We start from the raw sequence: 27,631 nt of genomic DNA, 5'->3' as shown, positions 1-27,631 counted from the left end.
TTATATACTCTAATATGTGAGATAATTTTCTTCTTCCTTCATCAATCTTTATCTTCCCTAGCATACTCCACTTCTCTCTTTCAATTTTTATATTAAGATCATTAGAACATAACAAAGCTCCCCAGATATTCTCTATCATTAGTCTGTCTCTATGACTGGATGATTATAGAATTTTGAGGGATTACATATAGCATCTCCCCCTGTAGAATGTCAATAGTTAAGTTTGTTTAGTTCCTTATCATTGCTCACTCATGTTAACCTTTTTTGTGCTTCTATTTCCTGTATTTATATTTCATAATTTCTGCTTAGCTTAAGCCTTTTCATTAGGGATTCTTGGAAATTTTTGGTTTCATCAAAGATCCATCCTTCCTCTCTTCTTCCTTCCAAAGAATTTGTTTAGTAAATAATTTGCAGTTGTAAACATTTTGCCTTCTGGAAATTTGGTATTCTAAGTTCTCGGATCTTTTTTAGTGACAATTGCCAAATCTTTTGTGATCCTGAGTGTGACTGTGTGGTACAGTCAGTTGTGCTATTATGTGATATATATGTTCCAGAATCGCCAGGTTATGCAAAATCAGTACATAAAACCACTTTATGACAAAAATTAGGGCTAGGGACACAATACTAAAAAACATTGTCATTGACACATAAAAAAAAAGATAGGGATCTAATAAAAATGGCAGTACATTTTATGTTATTTAAAAAACCACAAATATAGCAATAGTGGTGTTGTCTGTAGCCTCAAGCAGCTGCTCAGTAGGAGTCCATTTCTACCCCTGTTTCTCATTGACCTTGGGCTGGCATTCTCTTCTTTTAGATGTTATCTGTGGGTAAGAGAAAGGGAGAGAGGCAATTAATAAACATTTATATAGTGCCTACTATGAACTAGAGACTATGCTAAATACTTTAATAAATATCTCATTTCATCCTCACAACAACCCCAGGAGAGATGTGTTATTATGATTCTCATTTTACCAACTTGAAGAAATAGAGGCAAACAGAAGTGACATTCCTAAGATGATATAGATTGCAAGTGTCTGAAGTGGGAGGTTCTGGGTCTAGGACTCTTTCCATAATGGGGGACAAAATTAGGATGCAAGGGATAGGGACTGGGATCAAAGTGTAAGGTAGAGATGGAATACATGATTATGAATCAGCTCTCTTGCACATAGCTTCTAGTACAATAGAAGATATACAATAAATATGACATTTTACCTTGAAAAAAGACCTGGGGTTTGCTTCTGGAAATGGTTGCTGCTTGTGAGTTATTGTGAAATAGTATAGTTTTCTATCTTATTGTTTCTCTCAGATAAATCTGTATATAAGTAAACACAAAATATCCATTAGGCTCAAATGATTCCCTAATATATCAACCTGTTGGAACAGATTTGCATTTTCAAACAAGATAGGAGAACTGACTGTACTTTAATTCTTTCTTTTTGTATATACTGTTTGCAGTATTTTTTTCTTTGATTTGGAAACTCTGGATTTGTGTTATAATATTTTTGGTAGGTTTTCTTTGGGGGTATATTTCAAGATGTGTCTGGTAGATTTTTCTCTTTTCTCTTTGTCCTTTCAGTCTAAGAGATCTGGATAATTTTCTTTTATCATTTCTTCCAGATATGATGCCTACATTCTTTCTGGTTAGATCTTTCAATGATTCTTGAAAGACCTTTTCTTGATCTATCTTCTAGGTGAATTGTTTTGTTTATGAGAAAATTTATATTTTCTTCTATTATTTTCAGTCTTTTGAGTTTATTTTTATATTTCTTATTTTTTTGTGGGATTATTATCTTCTTTTTGGTCCATTTTGATTTTCAGGGAATGTGTTTCTTAGGTTCCTAGGGTTTGTTTTTGTTTTTGTTTTTTCTTGTTCCAGGCTGTTAGTCTTGTTTCCAATTCCTTCTTCTATAATTCACAGTTCTATTGCAATATTTTTCCACTACTGCTCTAGTTCACTTATTAAATAATACTATCAAATATTATTAAATTAATAAATTAGAAGTTGTTAATTAAATAATAAATAAGTTCACTTATTAAAAACTTTTTGAAAAGAACCTCTTGCTTCATCTCTTCCAGGAATTCTAGTTCAAGTTATGTTGGCTGTGTTTTTCCTTAAGGCTTTGCTTTTGGATGTTTGGGAGTTATTCTCTTCTTTAAGATGTTATCTTAAATATCACTGTCCCCATAAAAACTTTTTATGGTAGAATTCTTTTTGTTTTTGCCTTGTTTCAGTCTACTTCTCAACTTCAGATTTTATTTTAGACGGTCAAACCCAGATAATTGCAAAACTTTTCTGGTTCAGAGTGAAAGAATTTCAGATTTTTTTGGGGGGTGGGGTGGGAGTGGGACTTCTGCCCTAGCAGGAGGCTGTTAGAGATTTCAGACTGGACTAGAGGATGGAACTGAAACTCCCTCTGTTCCTGTATTCCTGAAGCTGCTGTCTATTTGATTCTTCTTTAGATTCTTCTTTAGTATGCAGCCTAAGGCGACTTTTCCTTATTCACCACACTTGGGTGCTGGTCTCTGTGGTGCTGGTTTCTTTGTTAATCTGCCCTGTTTCTGAGACATGGCATTCACTAGTTAGTGACAGAACTACCACTTTGCACAGAACTGCCACCTTTTCCTACATTTTTGCACAAAGTTGGGCTTCTTTATAGTATGCATTGGGGAGCTTTTCTTGTCTTGGTATATAGTTGCAGTATTCTTTGATTTCCTGTGCTTGAATGATCATCACAGTTGTGCTTAGATATACTTTGTCTCTAGTGTAACAAGTCTCTGTCTATGAGCTGACCTAGGATGGAAAAATGATTCATTATATTTCCTGATTAGAAGTTAGTCTGGTATAGGTTTTTTTTTTTTTTTCACCTCTAATAGTATTTTTTTCCAATTATGTATAAAGATAGTTTTCAATATTTACTTTTATAATAAAATTTTTAGTTCCAGATTTTTTTGATCCTCTTTCCTTTCCCCCCTCCAAGACAGCAATTTGATATAAATTATACATGTACAATTCTAATAAACATATTTTCCCATTAGTCATGTTAAAAAAGAAGAATCAGAACAAAAGGGAAAAGTCATGAGAAAGAAAAAACAAAAAAAAAAGTGAAAGTAGTATGTGTCTATATGCATTCAGGCAGATGTGATTAGTATTTTTCATCATGAGTTAGATCATTGTATTGCTGAGATAAGCTAAGTCTGTCATATTTGATCACTGCACAATGCTGCTATTACGGTGTACAATGTAATCTTGGTTCTTTTCACTTTATTCAGCATCAGTTTATGTAAGTTTTTCCAGGTTTTTCTGAAATCAGCCTGCTCATCATTTCTTAAAACACAATCGTATTCCATTATATTCATACCACAACTTGTTCAGCTCTTCTCCAATTGATGACAAAGAGCTTCTATACATATTTTTTTGTCATGTTTGTTCTTTTCCATTTTTATTCATTTCTATGGTTACAGACCCTGCTTTGGTGTTTCTGGATGAAAGGGCATGCAGTTTTATAGCCCTTTGGGCATAGTTCTAAATTGCTCTTTGGGCTGGTGATACATTTCCTTCCTTCCTTCCTTCCTTCCTTCCTCTTTTTCTTCTTCTTCTTTTTTTGCTGAAGCCATTGGGCTTAAGTGACTTGCCCAAGGTCACACAACTAGGACATTTTAAGTATATGAGATTGGATTTGAACTCATGTCCTTCTGACTTCAGAACTGGTACTTTATCCACTGTGCCACCTAGCTGCCCCTGGTAGTACATTATCTAGTGAAATTTTCTTCAGATGCTTAACTTCTTACTTATTTTTGGTTATATTCATCTGGGTTTGAAAATGGCACAAGGGGGTCATTCATTGTTACAGTTTTATGGTCTGTATTTCTTTGTTACCAATTTAACTTTTTCTTTAAGTATTTAGATACTCTGTCATTTGATATTAATCCATTTTCTCTTGTACCTTTTAACAAAATGTAGTTTTCTTGTTTGTTTTTGTTATTGCCTTTTAAAAAAAAAAGATCTTGATTGATACTTCTGAATTTTTTACTTAAGCTAATATTTTACTCTACCCCTTTATTTTTACTTTGTAGATATTCTTCTGGCTTCTGTTTCAAATATGCTTCTTGTAACAATGTATTGTTGGATTCTACTTCATAATTGATTTTGATATCATTTCTATTTTATGGATGAGTTCATCCCCTTTATATTTATGATTATTAATTGTGTATTTCCTTCAATTTTATTCTCTTATACATTTATTTCTTTGATTACTAACAAGTCTTTATAAAAAGGAAAAAAGTAAGGAGAAAGATCAGCATGCATGATCTATTTGATACAATTTATTTCTATTCTTCCTGTGTCTTTTCTCTTTCCCTCATCTGGAGTTCAATCATAGGTTTTTTTTTTTTTTAATCCATTATTTCTTATCAAATTAAATCCCTTTTTATGTGATTAGAGTTTATTTTGCTTAATTCCTTCCTTAATCTACCCTCCCTCTTTTTCTCCCTTACCCTTACCCTTTCCCTTTCTATTTTAGTTTTAAATGAAATGTATTTCTACAATACATTTATTCAACTTTTCTTTGACTGGTTCATCTGAGGGTCAAGTATGACTCCTCCTGCTCATCCATCCCTACTAGTTTGTATGGCCTTCTACTTATGTAGTAGATTATATGACATAATTTCCTCCTCCTTCCCTTGTACTTCTCCCCTCTCTAGATATTCTTTTCCCTATACCTTTTCATTAAAAAAAAAAGTCATCAGAAAAATAAAACTCTCAAGGCCTTCTATCTTATTATACTTTCTTTATAACTCTTTTTGATTGTAGAATTGTTCTTTTAAAAAAAGGACAACTATATCATCTCTTCATGTTAGGATGGAAACAGTTATCTTTATTTAGTCCATTATGAATGCTCACTGCTATTTATTTGTTTTGATTGCCTGAGTTTGTATTTCAGAGTTTCTCCTCACCTCTTGTATTACATTATGAATCTTTCCCTTTCTCCCCACTCTTCCGCTATCCCAACCCCCATAGAATTATACTGAATTGACTAGATAAGTGATTTTTGATTGTAAGGTTATATATTTTGCATTCTGCAGTATTTTATTCCAAGATTTTTGCTTCTTGATACTAGAATTTTGGGGGGGTCAGTTTGCAGTTTTTTCCTTTTTTTAATCTGAATTTTCTAGGTTTTGGTTATAATGTTCTTGGAGTTTTTATTTTCAGGAGATAATTGATAGATTCTTCCCTCCCCCCAATTTTTACTTTTAACTTTAATTCTAAGAGACTCTTGGTAGTTTTATTTTTATTATTTTTAAAAATATAAAGTCCAGTGCATTTTTTTTTTTGTCATGGCTTTCTAGTAGTTTATTAATTCTTAGATTCTCTTTTCTTCATCTGTTTCCCGGGTAAATTGTTTTTGTTTTATAATATTGTACATTGCCTTCTCTTTGTTTCCACTCTTTTGACTTTATTTTTAATATTTCTAGTTTTTCCTTGGAGGGATTTACTTTTATTTGATCCACTCTAATTTTCAAAGTTTTTTTTTATTGGTTATGTCTTTTGCCAAGCTGTTAATTTTTTTCCAAAAATTTATTTATAACTCTTCATTTTCCTACTTGTTCTTTCCTCTAGCTCTTTAATTTCTTTTCCATTTTTCCTCTTAGTATTTATTATGGAAAATTCTCCTCCAACATTCTCATTTAATTTATGAAATACTTTTTAAACTCTTAAAATTTTTTTGCTTTATTTTCTTCAAGAAATCTTGTTGACTTTGTGCCCAAGTTGTGTTTTTCTTTGAAGCTTTTCTTGTAGCTGTTTTGGAGTTACTCTCTTTTTTCTGGGTTTTGTATTGGTTGTCCCTATAAACACGATAGCTCTTTTTTGTGGAACTCTCTTTTTGTTTGCTCCTTCTACTTTACTTCCTTGTTTTGGAATGTGTATTAAACCTAGGCTTTGCACATTTCTGAAGGGCATTCCTTATACTGTGCTTTATCTTATTTTGTATCTCTTTTGCTTTTCTTGTTGCTTTCTCTTGATATTGAATAATCTTATTCAAGGATCTTAAGGACAGTACATTCTGGTTGATTACAAGCTTTTAATGAGTCCAAGTTATATGATTCAAGGGGAAGTCTGAGCACTGATTTCCTCATCTGAGCATTGCAATTTCCTAACCTGAGTTTTGATCTGAAAACAGTTGTGGGTTTTTCTTGATTGGAATTTTTATTGTACTGCTGCTGGATTCAGACACTGTCAGCCAATTGGAAAGCTCTGCAGGTTCAGACTAACTGAAGTACAGGCTCCTCTTTGTTGTGGGCTCCTTGCTTTGATTATTTTGCTGCATGCTTAGACTGGGATAGGGTCTGGATCTGACTCTTGTTCTGTTCCCAGGGTTAGAGTCATATAGATGTTGATAACATCTGTACTTGCTTCTTGCTCAGTATGGAGACTCAGACTAATGACCACTCCTGCTGCTACTCATGAGCTCAGGTCCTCTCTTAAGGCTGTATTGGATCTGTGACCCAGAGTTTGAGCAACAGGCCTGCCAGTTGGCACTAGTTTTTACTCCTTGTACAAGGTCAGGACATTATGTGCTTGATCTACTGCTTGTCTAAATGCACAGCTGTTGGTCCTTATCCATTTTCTGCAGGGGAATGCTTCAAATCCATGGTATGCTCTTGGCTAAAACTCACTCTCAGAAGTTTTCTCAATTTCCCCATGGTGATTTGAGCTGGAAAAGTAACTGATTTCTCCCACCCTAGGATTTTCCTCTCAGGACTTGGATTTATTTTCTAAATCTTTGTACTGTAGTTGTAGGGGGAAACTGGGTTATACTGCTTCCTGCTACTCTGTAGTCGTGGTTGCATCTTGTAATGTTGACTTTGTAAGGATATAAATATGGTTCTCAAATTACATATACATTATTTGTTTAAGATACAGTTAAAATTACTTATTAGGGATGTAGAGAATTCTTCAAGATTGTTAAAAAGAGAATGCTGATTTTTAATTTTCTAAAATCTTGATGACAGTTTATTTATAAATTGTAACTGGCTTTAAAGCAAAAATACTGTTGGCTTAGTGGGCTATTACTTTGTGCAGTGTTTTTGTTTTCTTCTCTGGAGATTTTTTAAAATACGGTTCAGGATAACCATATACTGGAAGACCTCCAGTCTACATTTCTGCTGAGTCCATTTCTTTTTTTTTTTTTTTTGACAGAACTGCTTATCTTTACCAAATAATTAATAGTTATGAATAAAATGGAAGGGATGATATTTCTGAGACTTAATTAATCTAAGAGGCTATGACTTGGCTTCCTGGTTATCTAGGACACAAGATCATTCATGAGGCTTAAGTGACTCTCATACTTCACAGACATATCTCAATATCATGGGAATCAACTTACCTTTGTGATCAAGTACAGCCTCCGAGAAGATGCTTTTCCATATTGAGACATGGGGAGCTGTATTCACCTGAATTATTACCTTATCCTTGCTGGGAATTCTTTCTATAGCATTGTTTAGAAATTTACTAAATTCTTGTTAAGTGTTAGGCTGTTGTATCTCTATTTGTTCTAATCTAAATCTCCAATTATTGGACTAACTTAAGCCAGATTTGACCCAGAACAAATAGTATCACAGAATTACAAGATTTTAGAATTGAAAGGGAACATTTAATCTAATCCGTTTCTTCAATCCAAAGAAAAATTTTAAATCAGAGAGAAAATAGTCACTTGGCAAATGTTTTGAGTAATACTGTATGCAAAGTCTTCTATTGTAATGGCTGTGAGGGATAAAGTAAAATATATCAGCCTTTGCCCATAAAGAGAGAAAATATACAGAAGAACCAAACTTTAAAAATTAAATAATAGCAGATACCACAATACAGCAGATGCTATAAGACAGTAGCTACAAGGTAGTTTATTTGCCAAAAGAATACAGACAGTATACTATAAGTTAGGGGAGGAATTACTGTGGGTTGGATTAGTTGGGCATTCATGATGCTCATGGTTCCATGCATTCAAGATAGAATTCAAGCCACTCTTGAAGGATGATTAGGAGGTGGATAGGTGGTAGTAAAGACTGGAGTAGGGATTAGGTAAGAAATATATTATTAAAGGTACAAAGGCTGGAATGACCATACTCCTCTCTCTTAGAGTAGAGAATTGTGTGGTTGTTGATTCTTTAGAGGCAAGGATTTATTATTTTTTTTCATTTAATCTGAATTCTAATGTCTGTTGGTATATTTTTTAGAATTTTTCAAATAAAATATTTGAAAAATACTAAAAGGTTAGATTAGAGATTAGGAAGAAAAAAATGATTGTGCCTCCATTTTTCAGGACTATTCTCAGGTAAAACTGAAAACTTACTTGAAGATATTTTTGTATACAACTCCCTGCCTAATCAATGTGTACCTGAGAAGCAATTTCTTTATACAATGTTTGAATTGGATGCAGTAATTAATGCCTAGAAGGTGTTGTTTTGATTTCTTAGGAAATCATAGTAATTTAAAAATTGATCACTAGTTTTGTCTGTAATTTTTAGGTTTGCCACTCTGAAATGTTAATTTGTTTTTAAAATGAAATAAGCAAGAAAATAGCTTTTAAAAAATTACATTTCTTTGTATGTTGCAAAAACTTTTAGAATGAACAGCTTAATGCAGTAGATATTGTCACTGCTTCTCAAAGCATGTTACAGAGAGTACAGGAAGAACAGTTAAGAATTCTAAACATGGGACTTCATGTAGTTTCTAAGCTGACTCTTAGATTTTACTTTCATGCTATAATTAATTTATTTACAAAATTTATTCACTTCATTTTGACATTTAGTAGGTAAGCTATTTATAACATACTTGCCTAAGTGGTACAGTAGATAAAATGCTGGGGTTGCAGTCAGGAAAATCTGAGTTCATATCTGGTCACAGAAACTCACAAGTTTTATGACCATTGTCAAATTTCTTAACTATCTACTTGCTTCAGTATCTTCAACTGTAAAATGGGGATAATAATAGCACTGTCTTCTAGTATCGTTGTTAGTTTCAACTGTGATAATATTTATAAAGTATTTAATAGAGTACCTGGAACATGGTAGGTACAATATAATTACTAGCTCTTGTTATTTTTATTACTTACTCATCTAGCATTATTAAGGTACTGTTTTGCATGAATCATTACTAGGGAGTGGGATTTAAAAAGTCTATGTATGACCTGGGCAATAGGGCAGACCTGTAAATAAAAACTCCATGCCTTCTAGAGACTATTATCCTAGAGTAAAGCTAAAGGTAGAGAAGAGAGGAAACAGGATTCATATTCTGGCTTCAGCATTGGGGCCCTCCATTTCTAAATTGTTTGCCTCAGTATTCCCAACTTAACATTGGGATCAAAACAACACATTCCTCTCAGATTTATTGTGAAGATGAAATGAGATAATATTTGCAAAGTACTTAGCTCAGAATAGGCACTTAATAACTGTTTCCTTTCTCCTCCTCCCCCTTCTTCCCCTCCTCCTCCTCCTCCCCCTTCCTCTTCCCCTCCCCCTTCCTCTTCCCCTTCTTCTTCTTCCCTTTCTCCTCCCCCCCCTCCTCCCTCCTCCCCCTTCCTCTCTTTATCTCTTGCCCTGAGACCCTGTGCTTCTCATTAATTGGCCATCTTCATTCCTTGCTACTTTGTGTACATGTGATCCCTTTCCTTCCCTTTTTCCTACCTTTTGTTCTAAGAAAATCAATACTACCTAACACATCACTACGTTTACTATCCCTGTGATTTCCTAGGCAGAGTACTTTCCTAAACAGTGACTCTTATTAAAATGTAGACAATGTTAAACAAAGTAAGCGGGCACCCGTTAGGAAATGGTTAAACAAATTGTGGTTCATCTATAGTACTGTCATTCAATAATTCACAAAAGGATATTTATTTAGCTACTGCATAGAAATCACTTCACAAAGATATTAGCATTTAGGTTGGTAGATGTGGTGCTGCCATTTCCCTCTGCTCCTAGAGTTTCCACATAGAAATGGTTTGCTGTCATGGAGCAAGGTGTTACAAAGACTTCCCAAACCTAGATATCAGTCATCTGTGAAGGGCCCCAATTCTAGATAGGTAAGTGGGCAGGCCTTTTTTATATCTTTTAACCAGGAAGCCTGATATGGTTGAGTATTAGCCAAATCTACTTAGAAGGAGTGAGAGGAGGAACCCTTAATAGATACTGATCCTGTTATGGTTTTATTGGGAAAGATATGATATAAAAACAAGAGATAGTAATGAAAATTTGTAAGCTTCTTGTGTTCAGGGACTAGTTTGTTTTTTTGTTGTTATTGTTCCCAGTATTTGGCATAGTGCTTAGTAAATGCTTTTCAATTAATTAATTGACTTCATTTATCAAAAAAGAGTGCTGAATATCTACTTTATTTTATTTCTTAAAGAGAAAAGAAAAAAAATAAGAATACAACTCGAAGAAAAAATTATATTGATGGAAGTTGGGAACTTGGGGAATAAAACAAAACTATTTTCTTTTTCCCCACCTCTACTCTCCCAAATTTTCTTTGAATAAGGGATTACTTGGAATGGGAGTTGCTGTTATAGTCATTTCAGTTGTATCCAACTCTTGTGATCCCATTTGAAATTTTCTCAGCAAAGATAATTGAAGTGGTTTACTGTTTCCTTCTCTAACTCATTTTATTTTTTATTTTTTAAAAAATATTTTTAATATACATTGCTTTATGAATCGTGTTGGGAGAGAAAAATAGGATCCCTAAACCACTGAGAAGAACCAAGCATTTCATAGTTGATCATCATACATTCTTGCTGATGTTGTGTATAATGTATTCCTGGTTCTGCTTGTTTTGCTCAGCATCAATTCATGTAAATCGTTTCAGGCCTTTCTAAAATCAGCTTTATATAATGGAATATAAAAATATTCCATTACCTTCATAAACACAACTTGTTCAGTCATTCCCCAGTGTATCTACTTATTTTCCAATTCTTTGCTACCACAAAAAGATCTGCTCCAAACATTTTTCCACATGTGGGTCTTTTTTACTTCTTTAAGATTTTCTTGGGATACCTGGTAATGGCACTTCTGGATCAAAGGGTGAGCATAGTTCCAAATTGCACTCCAGAATTGTTAGATCACTTTACAACTCCACCAACAATGCATTAGTGTCTCAGTTTTCCCACATTCCCTCCAACATTTATCATTGTCTTTTCCTGTCATCTTAGCCTGTCTAAGAGGTGTGTGTTGTTTTGTCAGAGTTGTCTTAATTTGCATTTCTCTAATCAATAGTGATTTGGAGCATTTTTTCATATAACTATAGATGTATTTAATTTCGTCATCTGAAAATTGTTCATATTCTTTGACCATTTATCAATTGAGGAATAACTTGATTTCTTATATATTTGACACCATTCTTTATTTTAGAAATGAGACCTTTATTAGAGATAATGGCTGTAAAGATTTTTTTCCCAGCTTTGTACTTTCCTTTTAAAATCTTATTTCTGTTGTTTTTGTTTGTGCAAAACCTTTTAAATGTAATCAAAGCTGTCCACTTTGCCTTTCATAATATTCTCTAGTTCTTCTTTGGTCATAAATTTCTTCCTTCTTTAAAGATTTGATAAGTAAATTATCCCTTGTTCTCCTAATTTGGTTATCTCTAGTTCATTTTAAATGACTTGTCCAGGGTCACATAGCTAGTAAATGTTTGAGGCCAGTTTTGAATTCAGATCCTGACTACAAGTTTAGTGTTCTATCTAGAGTTGTTTTAATTAGGTTATCTTCTTTATCAGATTTGGCACTTTTGGAGTCAATATAGACATTATCTGTGGGACCAATGGTCATAGAGCCATTCATTATATCTTTTTTTTGTAATATTAAATTTAAAATTTTAATTCTTGTGACAAGACATTATCATTTTTATTTCCTTTTATTCAGCTCAACATGGTCAAAGAGTCTAAGAGTATGGGCCTATCAATAGAAGAGGTGTTCTCCATGTTCTAAATGCAATTGTAAAGTAATTTAAGATTCCCCCCTTTACAAGTGGAATCAAAATTTTGAGTATTATCTGTGATTTGTTAACTTTTGTTTTGTAGTTATGATTTTGAATTATCAAGTGTTGTGATCTTTTTCTTCTCAAAAACGCAGCCAGGTGATAAAAGTTTAGATCTTTTATTGTTTCCAATATAGCCCGGTTAGCTTAGAGGCCTATCTCTCTGCTTGGTTCCAAGAGCTCTCTCCAAATGTCTTTAAATCCAAAGGTCTGGTCCTTCAGCCTCTGCCTCTGCTTTCTTCAGCCTCCAGCCAGCTCCAGTCTTCATGTCATTCCGGTGAAATCTCGACTTGTAGAGTCTTCCTCTCAAGAACCTCTTCGACTGGCCCATTGGCCTATTTATGCTCCTTCCAGAGAGAGGGATTATGGGTTTTCTCCCATAGTACTCTCTGGCCCAAAGAGCTTGAACACAAGCCTTGTCTTGATTAGTTCTACTTAGTACCTTGTTTCAGGTTCTGGCCAAAACAACTTCTTGTAAGATTAGATCAACTCTAATTACTTAGCAGTTAGTAAGGATTCCAACATCTCCCCCTTTCTTTTGTTTTAAAACATAGGGGGTTTCTGAAGGGGTACACATAAATCCATCAATATGGGCCAGAACTTTGTAACAGATATACATGGTATACATAAATCCATCAATATGGGAGGCATTATACATAATTTACATGAGCACATAGCAATATAACACAGGCTAGTAGTAATGTAACAAATAAAATGAATCATCCTGAAAATTTACACATGTCCATAAGTCCTAGAAACAGTCCAATAGGATTCCATTGTCCATTAGTTCATGTGCCAGGAATCTAATAATTCCTGTAAGCTCTGAAGTACTGCAAAAAGTCTCATCAACAATTTTTCATCTCAGGGAACCCAATGATTCTTGCTGGTTTTTCAGGAACTGAAAGCTGAAGATTTTAAAGTTCTTTTGACAGTCTCATTGTTAGCCTTTTCCACCTGTGGAAATATAAGCAGATCCTCTTCTCCAAGCAATTAACCTAATTCCCTTCTATTTACCAAATTTGGGATTTCTCCTCATCATCTGGTAATTACATTGGAGCCATTTGCACTGGATATTGCCTTGTTGTCTTAAAAGGCCTGTATTCTTCCCAACTGTAATCCTGATTGCTTTTCTGTTGGTTGATGACATCAGAGTTCTGAATTTCTAAAGTCTCTCTGAGTGTAACCTCAGCTGCTATCATGCCCCACCTGTCCTTTGATTGATACTTTAGAGCTGGGCCCTGCCTCTCATTCCTCTGGGTCAATATACATTTAGAGGCCCAGTGAAAGCCTCGATTACATTTTGGACATGGGGTTTTGGGTTTTCTCTCACCCTGTCTTCTCACTCTATCTCCATTTCTACAATGAGCTCTCAAATGTCCAACTTTTCCGCATTGAAAACATCGACAAGTTTCTCTAGAATTCCTCTGCCAAGAAGGACCTTGTCTTTCCATGTTCATCATAGTCTGGGCATAATAAGCATTTGTGCCCACTGTGGCACAGTGTCTTATGATTTCCTCTAAAGGAGCATCTTTGTCTAGCCCCCATATAATTCTTTTGCAAACCTCATTGGCATTTTCCTTAGCCAAATGTTTAGTCATTATTTCTGTTGCTGCATTGTCTCCAATGGTTCTTATTACAGCTGTTTGTAAACGTCCCACAAAATCTGCAAAAGGTTCATTGGGACCTTGCTCTATTTTTGTGAAAGCATTATTTCCATCTTTCTGTCCAGGGAGAGAATTCCAAGCTTTTATTGCAGCCTTAGAAATTTGCTCATACACTGTTATGGGATAATAAATCTGTTCTGAACTCTCTGCATACTGACCTTCTCCAGTTAGTTGGTCAAAAGCAACTTGTACAATAGCTCCTGTTTGCCTATTGCGTTGGGCTTGAATCCTACATAATTCATGAAACTCCGAAAGCCACAATAAATTTTGTCCCAGTTCTAGACAAGTTTTTGTTATGGATTTCCAGTCATTCGGGGTTAGGATTTCATAAGACAAATTATCTAGTAACATCTTCACATAAGATGATGTAGCCCCATAAAGAGTGCAACCCTTTTTCAAATCTTTAATTTTTTCCAAATTAAAAGGAGTGTATCTTCTCCTTTTTTGACCTGAGGAGTTGAGCTCTTCAATCACAGGATATGCATTTATAAAATCAGATATATCTTCTCCTTCATTTTTTGCTTTAATTAATGCTTTTTCTAATCTTGTCAAATTCTGCTTTACAGGAGAAGCTGACTGTGTTTCTGTCTCTCTCCCTCCCCCTTGTTCCACCCATGAAGGGTTAATTGCGGGGGGAGGGTCATGAGATGTGGAATCACCTAATTCCTCCTGCTGTGAAGTATCATACTCAGAATTGTAATTAACTCCATTCTCATCTGATTCATCCTCCTTTTTACCTAGTAAAGTTGGCACTTCTTCCTCCTGTACTTTCCTTTTCATCATTCTATCACTTAAATAACTTCTTATAGCCAATTGTATTACATTATATGTATTAATTATTGAGTTAGGCCCATTTTTATCATAGAATTGACAAAGATCCTCTCCAACCAATTTCCATTCATTTAGATCTAATTCCTTATCAAGAGAGAAACAAGGACATATGTCCTTTACAGTTTGTAAAAGTTCAGTAATTTGCTGTAAACTTATAATTAAACCTTGGCTTTCCATAATTTTGACAATGCTCTCTAAACATTTTCCTTGAACAGAAACAGACTGTTTTCTAAATATCTGTCCCATCTTAGATGAACTTCTACTTTAACTCTTCTAACAAAATTTCTTTGTTGCACTCACCCTAATTTCTGGGTTGAAGTTTTTTCCACTGGATCAGGATCAGAGGCTTTTCCACTTGAATCAGGATCGGAGCTTTTCCACTGAAATCCACTGAGGGGTCTGTTTGTCCCTGTTCGGGCGCCAAAATGTTGTGATCTTTTTCTTCTCAAAAACGCAGCCAGGTGATAAAAGTTTAGATCTTTTATTGTTTCCAATATAGCCCGGTTAGCTTAGAGGCCTATCTCTCTGCTTGGTTCCAAGAGCTCTCTCCAAATGTCTTTAAATCCAAAGGTCTGGTCCTTCAGCCTCTGCCTCTGCTTTCTTCAGCCTCCAGCCAGCTCCAGTCTTCATGTCATTCTGGTGAAATCTCGACTTATAGAGTCTTCCTCTCAAGAACCTCTTCGACTGGCCCATTGGCCTATTTATGCTCCTTCCAGAGAGAGGGATTATGGGTTTCTCCCATAGTGCTCTCTGGCCCAAAGAGCTTGAACACAAGCCTTGTCTTGATTAGTTCTACTTAGTACCTTGTTTCAGGTTCTGGCCAAAACAACTTCTTGTAAGATTAGATCAACTCTAATTACTTAGCAGTTAGTAAGGATTCCAACAATCAAGTTTTTGAAAAGTGATTATGATTCAGTAGAATGTGCAAAAATAATTTTAGTTAACATGTGAAAGGCTTCATTTTTACATATTGAAAAAAATGAATTTCTTTATGTAAACCAAACTCTTAGCAGAGTTGGTAGTGCTTTTATTAAACAAACATTACTCTGTAAGACACATCATTCTAGACTTTGGAGGAGATAATATTTAAATAAAGTGGTCCTTATCCTCATGGAGATTATGATTGATGGTATATGCTATACACACAAATAGGTATATTTGTGTATATTGCACAATTTTGCAAGGAGGAAACCAGACTGAGATATCATTCCTAAAGAGAACTTATGGTGTGGAAACTTTGGATATTTGGTCTAAAAATTTATAGTCATAATGAGTTAGATCTAAGGTACTAAAAGAGACACTTAGAGTCACACAGTATAGAGACTGGGAAAATGAAGCCTGAGGATAGCTCTCTATCAGTGATACCATACCATTGCCTAAATAATAATGATGCGGGGCTAGTAGTAGTGAAGAGAGGGAATTAGGGCAGGGAATCAGTGCAGGTCCAATGTGAAAGAATTTGCAAACCCAAATTTGCAAAAGGGAAGTTTATTGTTCACTAAGTAAACGCTCTCTTAGTGGACAAAACTTCTCATTAGGAATTTGGCAAAGGTGTGTTAACAGACCCTTGGTTATATGGGCAAATGTTGGCCTGGGGCTGGGAGCTATCTGGGCCAATCAATGCCCGGGCAAGATCTCCAATGAAATAAAATCACTTAACTGGGAGTTTGAAGGCTTCTTCCCAGAGTCTAGGATTCCTTGAAGGAGACCATCCCCCCCAAATTTCAATTTCATAAAGGGTGATTTGACCAAGATCTCCAATTGAATGAAGCCACTTAACTTGGGAAGGGCTTGTCTGGGAAAGGTATGTTTTTTTCCCAGGGGAAAGCCTGAAATCCCGAATCTCTCTTCTTTTACAGATTTAAGGGGACACAGTTTCGGGGTTCACCCCCATCAATAATACATCATAAATGCATTAGAGAGTTGGAAAATAAATGCTACCTGATGTCAAAGCAGCATATGTTGGTCTATTACTAAGAGGGAGTAGGAGAAGTCATTTAAATTTAAACTTAAAGCTAAAGCATGAGAAGGGAATGCAAATAAGAAAAAGAGAATAATCCTGGGATAAGGAAGGACATAAACAAAAGGCATAGAGATGGAAACTGAAGGGCACATTTACCAGTGAAGATATGGCTAGAATGTAGAGTATATTTCATCAAAGGCAGTACTGTCAATCAGTCAGCAAATATTTATTTCTACTTCTTTGCCAGGTGCTGTGCTAGGCTGGTGGAATTTTGGAAAAGTAGGGTGGTGTCAGATTGTGAAGGGTCTTAAATATCAGGCAGAAGAGTTTAAGCTCGATATGGTAGGTTGCTATGAGCTGCTGAAGATTTTTGAGCAGAGGAATGACATGAATTGATTTATACATTTTGAAAAAATATATCCTAGAAGCCGTATGAAGAAATAAATTATAAGGATTCAAGTAGTAGAAGAAAGAATTTATAAAAGATTATTCCAATAATCCAATAATTACCTACTGGTAATTAGGGTCTCTACTGGTATAGTAATAATAGAGAGAATGATGACTTTGAGAGATTTGAGGGAGGTGGTAGAGGTTTTGAACACGGAAGATCATGTGAACAATGTTGCAATGGTGAAGAAAAGGGAGGAATAATTTTCAAGGGAAATACAATGAGGTCATTTTTGAATATACTAAGTTTAAGGTATTAGTGGAACATTTGGATGTGAGTGTCTGGCATTTAGAGATGGGAACTTGGAACTCAGAAGATATGTCAGTATTTGAATTCATGATTTGGGGAAGTCATCTGCAATAGGGATGGTAGTGGAGTTATATACATTGAACAAACTCTAGTAAAATGAGTAAGCTTAGTTAATATTATGACCTTGACCCTGCAATCTTTTTTCTTCCCTCTTTATGTAATTTTTTTTATTGTGAAGTTAGTAACACTAGACTATGTTTGTCACTTGTGCCAGTTGATACAATAATTTTAAAATAATTTAAAATATATTTTTTGTTACCTTACTATAATTTACCATAATATCTATCTGTGCAAATGTATTTTATATAGAAATACTTACAAACCTATATTTTATTTTGAAATAAACATTTTTCTCCTTTATCTCTACATTTCATTATATGAAGACGAAAGGAGCTTGCATAGGAAATGAATTTAGGTACAGTTTATTTTTTTTAAAGAAGAGTATAAATATATATTTGTATATAAAATTTTACATACACACATACATATATATTTAATGTAACAAGGTAGTAACAAAATTGGTTTATTTTTGTTTTCTTCTTTGCATTAAAAAGTTTTTCTGCATTTCTCTAAGTACTAACTTCTTATCTCTCATTCATGTAGTAGAAACTTTCCCTTGCATATATGTAAAGTCTGGCAAACCAAATCAACATATTGACCCTGTTTGAAAATATGTATTTCAGTTTGCATCTCTAAAATGCTACCTTTTTCTCGAGTTGGAAAGTATGTTTCTTCTTCATTCTTTTGAAGTTAATAGTTTAATATTTTGTTCAGAGTTCTAAATATTTCATAGTTTTCTTCATATTGCTATCCTTATGTGAACTTTTCTTCTCATTCTACTCATTTCATTCTCAATCTGTACAACTCTTTCCATGTTTTTCTTAATATATCTTAACTGTAGTTTCTTAATATGCAATAAAATTCCATCAAAATTATATATCATGCACTGTTCAGCCATTTCATACTTGATGGGCACCTATTTTGTTTTTAATTTTTTGCTTCTATAAAAAGAGTTGCTATAAATATTTCCAACCTTTCCCGTTGTCCTTGATTGTTTTGGGATTTATGCCTAATGATAGTATCACTGGGTCAAAGGGTGTTTTCATTTTAGTGACTTCTGAAATATATTTCCAAGTTGTTTTCCAGAATGGTTGAATCAGTTCTTACCTCTACTATGTATTAATGTTCCCCTTCTTCCACAGCATTTTTTGGAAATTGCTATTTTCCTCTTTTGCCATCTTGCTACTTTCAAAGTGATGAGGTTAAGAATGGTCTAGATTCCTAGTGGTCTTGACTTTAGTGGCTATAAGAGAGTTATTAAGAATCTCCTTTAAATCAGCCACAGGTTTTAGGAGTGAAAGAATCCATTCATTCCGGAATATTAGTTGCAAAGTGAAAGTCTATTGTTAGAAATCAGTTTACTCAGAGACTGACTTCTATAGTGGCAGATCTATGGAAAATGGAGTTTTGCATTAAGAATGCAGTTCTCAATGGAAAAAAATCCTAGCAGCTGAATGAGCTACGGAGGTCCATCTGCAAAGACTTTAATTGATGGAACCTTATTATATTGGGTGTCTTGGTGGGGGTTGGGAAGCCCAAGTAGATCAGAACCAGTGGAAGCAGGGTAGTCCAAGCAAGTCAGAATGGGGGCAAGGCAGCCGAAGCAGATCAGAACCAGTGGGGCCTGGGAGAGCCTGTTAGCTTGGATCCAGTGGGGGCTGAGACAAGCCCAGATCTCCTATTGGAATTCAAAGGGATGCTTTTTGACCAGAATTTGTGAATCAAAGGCATGCAGGAAAGACAACTTCTCTGGGGAGGATGCCTCACCTAGGATCTGGGAATCTGAAAGGAAGCACAGATCAATAGGAAATAGAGTTTCTTAAAGAGACCATAACCTGCTTCAAAAGTAAAAAAAAAATACAGGATAGTTTTAATTTACATTTCTCTAGTGATTTGAGACATTTTTTCATATGGTTGTTAATAGTTTGCTTTCTTTTGAGAACTGTTTATGTCATTTGACCCTTTATCAACCATGGAATAACTTTTATTCTTATATATTTTTATTAATTCTTTCTAAATTTTGGATATGAGACCTTTATTAAAGAAATTTGCTGTGAAGTCCTTCTAATTATATTTCTAATTATGTATATATTTTAAAAGTTTTGAAATTTTATGTAATTAAAACTGTCTGCTTCATTTTTTATGATTACCCCTATCCCTTGTTTACATAGGACTCCTCTTCCTAGCCATACTTAAGTGAAAGATACTTAAAGGCAGCTGGGTACTACAGTGAATACCTTGGGCCTGAAGGCAGGAAGACTTGAGTTCAAATTCAGCTTCAGGTACTTTCTAACTGTGTGAGCCTGAGTAAGTCTCTTAATCTGTTTGCTTCAGTTTCCTCAGCTGAAAATGGGGATAGTTAACTTCTACCTTAAAGAGTTATAGTGAGGATCAGATAATAATTGTAAAGCACCTTACATCTCATAAGTACTATATAAATGTTGACTTATCATGAAATTTTTTTCTTCTAATTTTTTATGATATTATTTTTTTTCATTTAGGTCATGTTATCTATTTGGAGTTTATTGTGGCATATATTAGATGTTGATCTAAATCTACTTTTATCAGATTGCTTTCCAATTTTTCCAGCATTTTTTGTCAAATAAAGAGTTCAAAAATTTGTTTCCTTGAATTTATTAATCACAGTACTATTATGTTAGATTATTTCTGGCTTTTTAAAAAACTTAATCTTAACCAACTTTTTTTTTTTAAAACAATTACCAAATAATTTTGATCATTATTACTATATCATATAGCTTGATATCTGAAGCTTCTAATTTTCCTTCATTTCTATCTTTATTCATATTCCCCTGGAAATTCTTGACCTTTTTGTTCCTTCAGATGAATTATATTGTTATTTTGTCTAGCTCTATAAATTAACCCTTTGGTAGTTTGATTAACATAGTACTATATATATTATATATAAAATATATATTAAATTTATCTTGGCATAGTCCAACCAGGAAGAATTTTTTCTAGTTACTAAAGTTATCCTTTATTTCTTTTATTCTGAGGCCATATTGGTAGCTAGAAATCCAGATAATTTATATGTAGGTATACCTTGGAGATATTGTGAGTTCAGTTCAAGACCACAGCAGTAAAGTAACACAGGTTTTTTTGTGCATATTATGTTTATACTATACAGTAGTGTATTAAGTATGTAATATATTATTATGTCTTTTAAAAAATTATATATATCTTAATTAAGAGATACTTTATTGCTAAAAAAGCTAACTATCTTCTCAGCCTTCAGTGAATTGAATTTTTTTTTTTTTTTTTTTTTTTTTTTTTTGCTGTTAGAGAATCTTAACTCAATATTGTTGGCTGCTGTTCATCAGGAAGGTGGTTATTGAAGACTGGGATGATTTGGCTATTCCTTAAAATTAGTTAGCAATGATATTTGCTGCATCAGGTGACTCTTCCTTTTGCTTGAACAATTAAAAGCCATTGTAGGATCATTAATTGGCCTAATTTCAATATAATTGTGTCTCAGGGAGTAGGGATTGTGGAGGGGAGACTGGAGAATACCAATTGGTGGGGCATAAGAACACACAAATTTATCAGATAAGTTCACTATCTTATATAGGTGTGGTTTGTCACATTCCAAATAATTATAATAGTAACACCAAAGAACACTGTTCACAGATCAGTGTAATAGATATAATAATAAAGAAAAATTTGAAATATTGTGAGAATTACCAAAATGTGACACAGAGGAACAAGGTAGCCACTTACTGTTGGAAAAATGGTGCTCATAGATTTGCTAGCATAGGGTTACCACAAACCTTTAATTTATAAAAAAAGCAGTATCTGTAATGCACAATAAAATTAAGCTCAATAAAATGAATTGTGCCTGTATTCTTTAGCTAAGATAGACTTTCTTTTTTGTCTCTTTGCTGGATTTTGTTATTAATATACATAAATGCTCATTTTCTTCTTCCCTTCCCCTCAATTATTTTATACTTTTTTATTCTGGTTTAAAGGTAGTAGGGAGATAAGGGAATACACATTTATATGGTGTTTACTTAGTGCAAGGTATTGTTCTAAGGATTTTATAAATATCATTTAATTTGATCCTCACAAAACTCTGAGAAGTGCTGTTTGTTATCATCCGTTTTATAAATGAGGAAAGTGAGGCAAATAGAGGTTAAGAGATTTCCAAGACCACACAGCAGTGTCTGAGATTGGATTTGAATTTAGTTCTTCTGTTATCCAGGACTAGTGTTCTGTGCACTTTGGTGCCATCTAGCTACCTATTAAAATTATTGTTTTAATTAATTTTTAATTGCATCTCTAGACTAACAATAAGTTCCTAAATTATTATACAGTTATATCTTCCCTTCTCTATGTTTTATTTTTAGAATGTAAGCTCTTTATGGGTAGGGACAGTATTATCTTATTTATATCCTTAGTGCTTAGCACATTGTGTAGCTCATAGTAAACTCTTAATAAATTTTCTTTCTCCTTTCTTTTCCTCTTCTCCCTCTCTTCCCCCTCCCTTCCTTCCTCTCTCCCTTCCTCTTCCTTTTCCTCTTTTCCTCCCCTTCTCTTTTCTCCTCTCCTCTTTTCTCTCTTTTCTCTCTCTTCTTCTTTCTTTCTAGACCAGATCACATTTCTAATTTATAGCTGATGAGATGCATAAACACACATGTGAGGAAATATGGTAAAGGATGGAGTGACTCAAACTTTATTTGTTAAACAATAGTTTTTGCAAATCAACTGGTTCTTTTATCTGTAACAAATTCATTTTAAGCGATGGATTTCTTCATTTATATTTCACTTCTTAAAATGCACAGATATAGAACTTGGGTAAGTTAGATATTATCTTTTAATGTCTTTAATTTATAGTATTTTACTGTCTCTAAAATTATCTGAGACTTTCCTCTCTACCATCTTTCAAGTGAGTATAACTTTCCAGCTATAGAGGTAAACTGGGAATACTCAAGGGGTTTGGCATTGAGGGTGATTTTGATTATGATGTAATTATATGTCTGCATTTCAAAGCATTGTGCTAGTTACTCAATTCCTCTGTTAATATCTCATTGTTTTAGATAACTGGATTTTAATCTGAAGCCATGAAGGGCCCAGTGACTCCTTTCAGGTATTACAGTGAGTCAGTGACAGTTGGAATTAGAATCTTACAGACTTTTGCCTATTAGCTTTGGTTTACAGTGTGCTTCAGGCCTAGATTGTAAATGAAGAGATGATTGAGAAAGGAGACAATTAATTGAAATATCAAATCAATAGTTATACTTTGTTTCCCTCAGCATACTTTTAAAGCAGAATTCATGAGTTTCTGTCTTAATGTTTTAACTGACTGCAATAATTGCTGCAAAATTAAAGTTTCATAAACTATAGTTTAGAGAAAAGGGCAATTTTTAGTATTTTCCAGATCTTATTATATTTGCTTCAGTGACTGAAAGAGTAGAAAAAATCTTTGTAATTCATTGATTCACTAGGCTTTCCAGATAAAGATCTTTTATTCACTAGTTTTTGAATCACCAAATAGAACAAAGTTATTGCATTTCCTATTTTTTTCTGTCTAATTGTCTCAGATTTGAATAAATATAGTCAATTTTAAAACATTTCCTTTGCCATCGTGATGAGGTTTGGGGTTGTGTCCCCAAATGATTAAATTCGGCCCAGGGCAGGGAGTTGTGGGAACCCTTTTGGTCGGCTCAGAGGTTCTTTGTAAAGGAATTTATGACCCTGAAAAAACTAGACTGGCAAAAAGAAGTTTATTATTGACATGGGGAAGTCAGCTTTTACTATGCATGAATAGAAAGACTGAAGTCCTTGATGGCAAGGTCTCAACAGAAGGATATAAAGTTTTTTAGCAGAGAAATCTCAACAGAGGTGAATAAGGTATTGTAAGGGAAATAAGTGAGAAAGAGATGAAGAGGAAGTAATGCTGAAAGAGAATGTCAGCAGACAGAAGGTCCCTCGCAGGTAGCTATGCCAGAGGAGGTCCTTTGGCCTGGCATGATTTCTGCTTTGAGGTCCTCTGCTGCCTAAACATTGAGCTCAGCTGCCCCCTTTTATAATTGAAACCTTGTCAAGAAGCTGGGGGCAGCTCTTGGTGGGGGCTTGGAACAGTTTGAGCTGGAATCAGAATGGAAAATCTTGGAATTTAATGAGTGTCTTTGGGCTAATTTTCAACTCAATAGAGTTAGATAGAAATCTCCAGCTTGGGCTAAGTAGGAGTGGTCCTGGACTCAACCAGTCTCATCCAGATAACAGAAAGAAACCACTTTATCTTGGTGGATCTCTCAGGGGAGAACTTAGTGTTCCCCCCCAAAGTCAGAGAGAAAGAGTTTCAATGCTGCCCTTGTCATTGGTTTCTTACATATTAATACTTGATTAAAAAAAAAAAATCCTTTAAATCAAAATCTCCTTAGTTGAAGTTTCACTTTGTTTAATATGTTATTTTTCTACAGAATTTTTCAATTTTCTTTTGCTTTTCTGATCTTTCTGTAAGCTTAGCTTGACTTTAATGAATTTAGTTGGGATACTATTGTTTTTGTTTTATGAACTGATAATCTCAAGCTTCATCAGAGAAGAATTCTGAATGAGGTTGGCCTAGCTCAGATATTATCCAAATGACTTTTCAGTTTTCAAGAAAGTAATCTGATCTTTTAGAAGATATTCCCAGGACATGAACTCTGAGGGAAGCCCTAGTGTAACTATAATCTTAATGGTAATTATCAGAGTAATTTATGCTTCTTTTAAAGAAGTTACTAATATACTTTTCTACAACTTCAGCCGAGTCAAAAGAAATAGTCAATATGAATTGTTACAACAATGCCTACTGTATGCCGAATAGTCATTATGCTACTCATTTGATAGATAAAATTAATGTTTCAAAGTACCTTTATGTACTTACATTGTCTTGTATACAAAGATGAACTATTGATTTAAAAAAAATTTTTTTTGTATAGCCTTTTAGAGTTGATATTATCTTTTGATCCCAACAATCCTGTGAAGTAAGCAAGGATAAATACTTTCTTTCAAGTCACTTGTATAATAAATGATGGAGCCAAGACTAAAAACCAAGTTTTCTGATTCTTAATCCATTGTTCTTTCCACTACATCCAAATATAAGGAAAAATTCAAGTGATTCTGAGGCCTTAAAAAAAAAAAGGATAGCAAATGTATTATTTTCCTGTCATGTGCCTCAACTTAAATATTTTCACTAAAATTGTCAACAATCTTTTAACTGCTAATCTGATGTTGAATTCTCAGTTTTGACTTCTGGGTTTTTCTGATACTGTTCTTCATTTCTACCTCTTAGAATCTTTAACTGAATGAATGAAAGAAAAGCATTTATTAAGCTTTTAATATCTCAATTATGGGAATGCAAAAATTTAAAAAGAGACATAGCTTTCTAGATTTACATCTTAATAGAAGTTGTTAGCATTTAGAAGACACAGGTCTGCTGAGAAGGGATGTGTTAAGTGCCACTCTCACACTCAACTACCCTAATCAATCCTGAATTCCTAGTCCTAATCAGAGAAACTCTGGTAAATATAATATCAATCTTACCTCTGTTTTGAGAAGTTCTCTGGTTACTATCTCATACGGACGCAGTTTGAGCACAACAGAGCACTTGAGAGTTTTGGCAGACAAGCTTAGACTTTATTTACATAGTTTACACCTCATTCTATAACCTCCTGCATTATCTTGGTATTGCTCTTGGTGGGAAAGGTGGAAAAGAGCATGGAAAAAGAGTGATGGAAAATCCTTTGAGCTTATATAGGGTCTGTGAGGTCACAGGCACAAACCAATTGATGATGGAGATTATATCCCGAACTTGACGCCAGATCAGAGTAATTAGGATTCCCCCTCCTGCCACAGGGGGTGGGGTGGGGAGGGGTGGGGGGTGGGGTTGGAGGTCCGGGGATGGGACCTCCAACGAAGGAAGTCCCTATGTACTCAACTCACATTCAGGGACCTTGAGACCAGTGGCCTACTTACATCTCAAATGTGTTTGCCTGACCTTTCTAATGGACCCTTACAGGATGTTATTAAAAGTGGAAAGTTGGGGGAAGAGGGAGCAGGCAGGTAAAAGGTAAGATGATCAGGATGGCTGCCTGAATGGGTTATAAAGCTGAAATATTATCTGATGTTTAGGACCCAGCCAGTAGAGATGGTGGGCAAAGTACTAATTTATACACATTTAATCATACAGGGCCTTAGGTTGGGAGTTCCAAAGAAAAGTAGAATAACTTCCCCTGAGAGGGAAGATGGGTTCAGGAACACTTGAGGATGGAGATTAAGTTTTCAGGTCAGGCGTTAAGAATTGGTCTAGCTGGGGAGAAGTAGATGAGTGGCAGCAGGCAGAGATGGTGATATGGCTAGGAAGATAGCTGGTGAAGGTATAAAGTTCAATCCTGGTCTGATTTGTAGGACCTCAGATACTATCTTTTATACAAAACCTTTATTTCCTCTAAACTGTTATAACTTCCTTTTCTTATCTAGCTTATACTTATTCTGTGTGTGTGTGTGTATATATATACATACACAGGTTGTCTCTCTGAAATTATGAAAACTCCTTAAAAACAAGGATTTTTCTCATGTTTTGTCTTTATTGCTAATACTTAGCACAATGCTAGGTACAGAACAGGTTCTTAAATCACAAATTCTTGTGATTGATTTAGGAACAGGATATTTTAGGAAATTTTTTTATTTTTGGACAGAAAATAGAATCTTGAAATGAGAGTTTAGGGCTTGAGTTAAAAAGGCATCTATATAGAAATGATTGTTCAAACTATGGGAATAAATCAGGTTTTTGAGAGAGAAAGAAATAGAAGGCTCTTAACTATTATATAGGGAATGAGAAGAAGAAAGAATCCTATTAGGAGAAAAAAGAGAAGCTTTTAAACTATGATAGATAGCAAAGGGAGTTTTAAAGGAGTCTGTCACAATATCACAGAGAGGTCACCTTGTGTAATAGATATATTTTTGAAACATAGTATTTATATAGTCTTATGAGTTATCATTTTTGAAAAAACACTAATCTATTTAATTCTTTAAAGGAAACCAATTATCTTCCTTTTACCTTTTGCTGTTCTCTTAACAACTGGAACAGTTTCTGCAGACTCTCAAGAAATACTTGCTAATTGGTTTTGGTTTCTAATATGTTATTTTGCTTGAGCTAGATTTAAAAAAAATTTTTTTGGTACTTTGCAGAGAGTTAACTTCTGTGAAAAATAAAAATTTTGCACAACAATAATAATTGAATCTGGTTAAAATTTTGTAATTTAGAGCTAATTTGTAAGTTATTTAAAACAGCTAGTGGTAGTATGTATAAAGAACCCATCTTCGAGTCAAGATGACTGATGTCCATTTAAAATTTGACTTTGTCATATATATATATATATATATACCGGTCAAGATTCTTAACTCTCTGGCCCAGGTTTTAGTTTGCAGAGCAGTGATATAATTTACCTCACTGGGAGCTCCCTATACTGATGAAACCCTATACTGATGATAGATCTAGAACCATCCCCTCCCCCCCAAAAAGTAGGGGAAAAACTTTATTATTCTGAGATCTCTTCTCTCCACCCCATTTTAACTTACTCTTCATCTCTATTCCTTTTCTTTCTCACCCTCACAACATTTGTTTTTATATATTGTAGCTAATATTCTTTTCAGTGGTTTCATTTATCTCTACCTTCCCATTAAAGACGAATTTTCTTTGGTACCAGTAAGAGGTGATGGATAAATATGTTTTCAAGATTGTTTTTGAAACCTCATAAAATTAGGGGAAAATGAGTCAGTGTAATTTTACTATGAGGAGATTATAAGATTACCATGAGATTGATTTGTAAGAAGAAGAATTCATGCTAATTAGAAATATTTAGCTAGTAGTGTAGGGCATGGTTTTTGCTATTACTAGTCATCTTAATTAATGAAGTGAGAAGTATCCAAGTGTCCACTGTATGTAATTAATATATATATTTGGTATTCTATACATAAGAGAAATAAAAGATAAGATCCCATTATCTGGGAACTTGTAATATAAAATACTACTATTAATTATTTTTTTATTATAATTAGGGCTACCAAACATTATTAGAGGGGAAAGGAGAAATTTAGCAACTTCCTAGAAAAATGCTATATGAGACTTGCTTTATGAAAGTACTTTATTTTAAATTGCTGAAATTAAAAATCATAATCTCATATAGGGTGATCATTTGAAAAAAACTTACCCTCAAACTATTATATTTCTCATTAGGAAAATTGAGACCCAAAAAAATTTTAGCGTTTTGTCCAGAGTCAAATACTTAAGAATGGTAGATAAGGGACTATAATTTTGCAGGTATTATCATCTT

At 34.1% G+C, this 27,631-nt stretch overlaps 1 protein-coding gene and 1 pseudogene across 4 annotated transcripts in view; both read left to right on the top strand.

Annotated features, from left to right (window-relative positions):
* The window catches only part of AGPAT3 (1-acylglycerol-3-phosphate O-acyltransferase 3), a 144,914-nt gene that overhangs the window by 28,111 nt on the left and 89,172 nt on the right, over nucleotides 1-27,631 (top strand). Inside the window, exon 1 of one of the 4 annotated variants that reach the window (XM_051984787.1) lies at nucleotides 19,469-19,579. The exons of 2 other annotated variants lie outside the window; for them this stretch is intronic. The gene's annotated coding sequence lies outside the window, so the exon portion shown is untranslated. Of the gene's footprint in view, nucleotides 1-19,468; nucleotides 19,580-22,031; nucleotides 22,107-27,631 lie in introns of those variants that run through there. One more of the 4 variants, XM_051984788.1, reaches the window with a different exon arrangement.
* Nucleotides 1-27,631, top strand: part of LOC127557137 (pyruvate dehydrogenase E1 component subunit alpha, mitochondrial-like) — an 89,602-nt pseudogene that overhangs the window by 26,411 nt on the left and 35,560 nt on the right.

This window comes from Antechinus flavipes, chromosome 3 (genome assembly GCF_016432865.1).
Source record: "Antechinus flavipes isolate AdamAnt ecotype Samford, QLD, Australia chromosome 3, AdamAnt_v2, whole genome shotgun sequence".
NCBI classification, from domain to species: Eukaryota; Metazoa; Chordata; class Mammalia; order Dasyuromorphia; family Dasyuridae; genus Antechinus; species Antechinus flavipes.
This window is presented reverse-complemented; position numbering and strand designations above follow the sequence as displayed.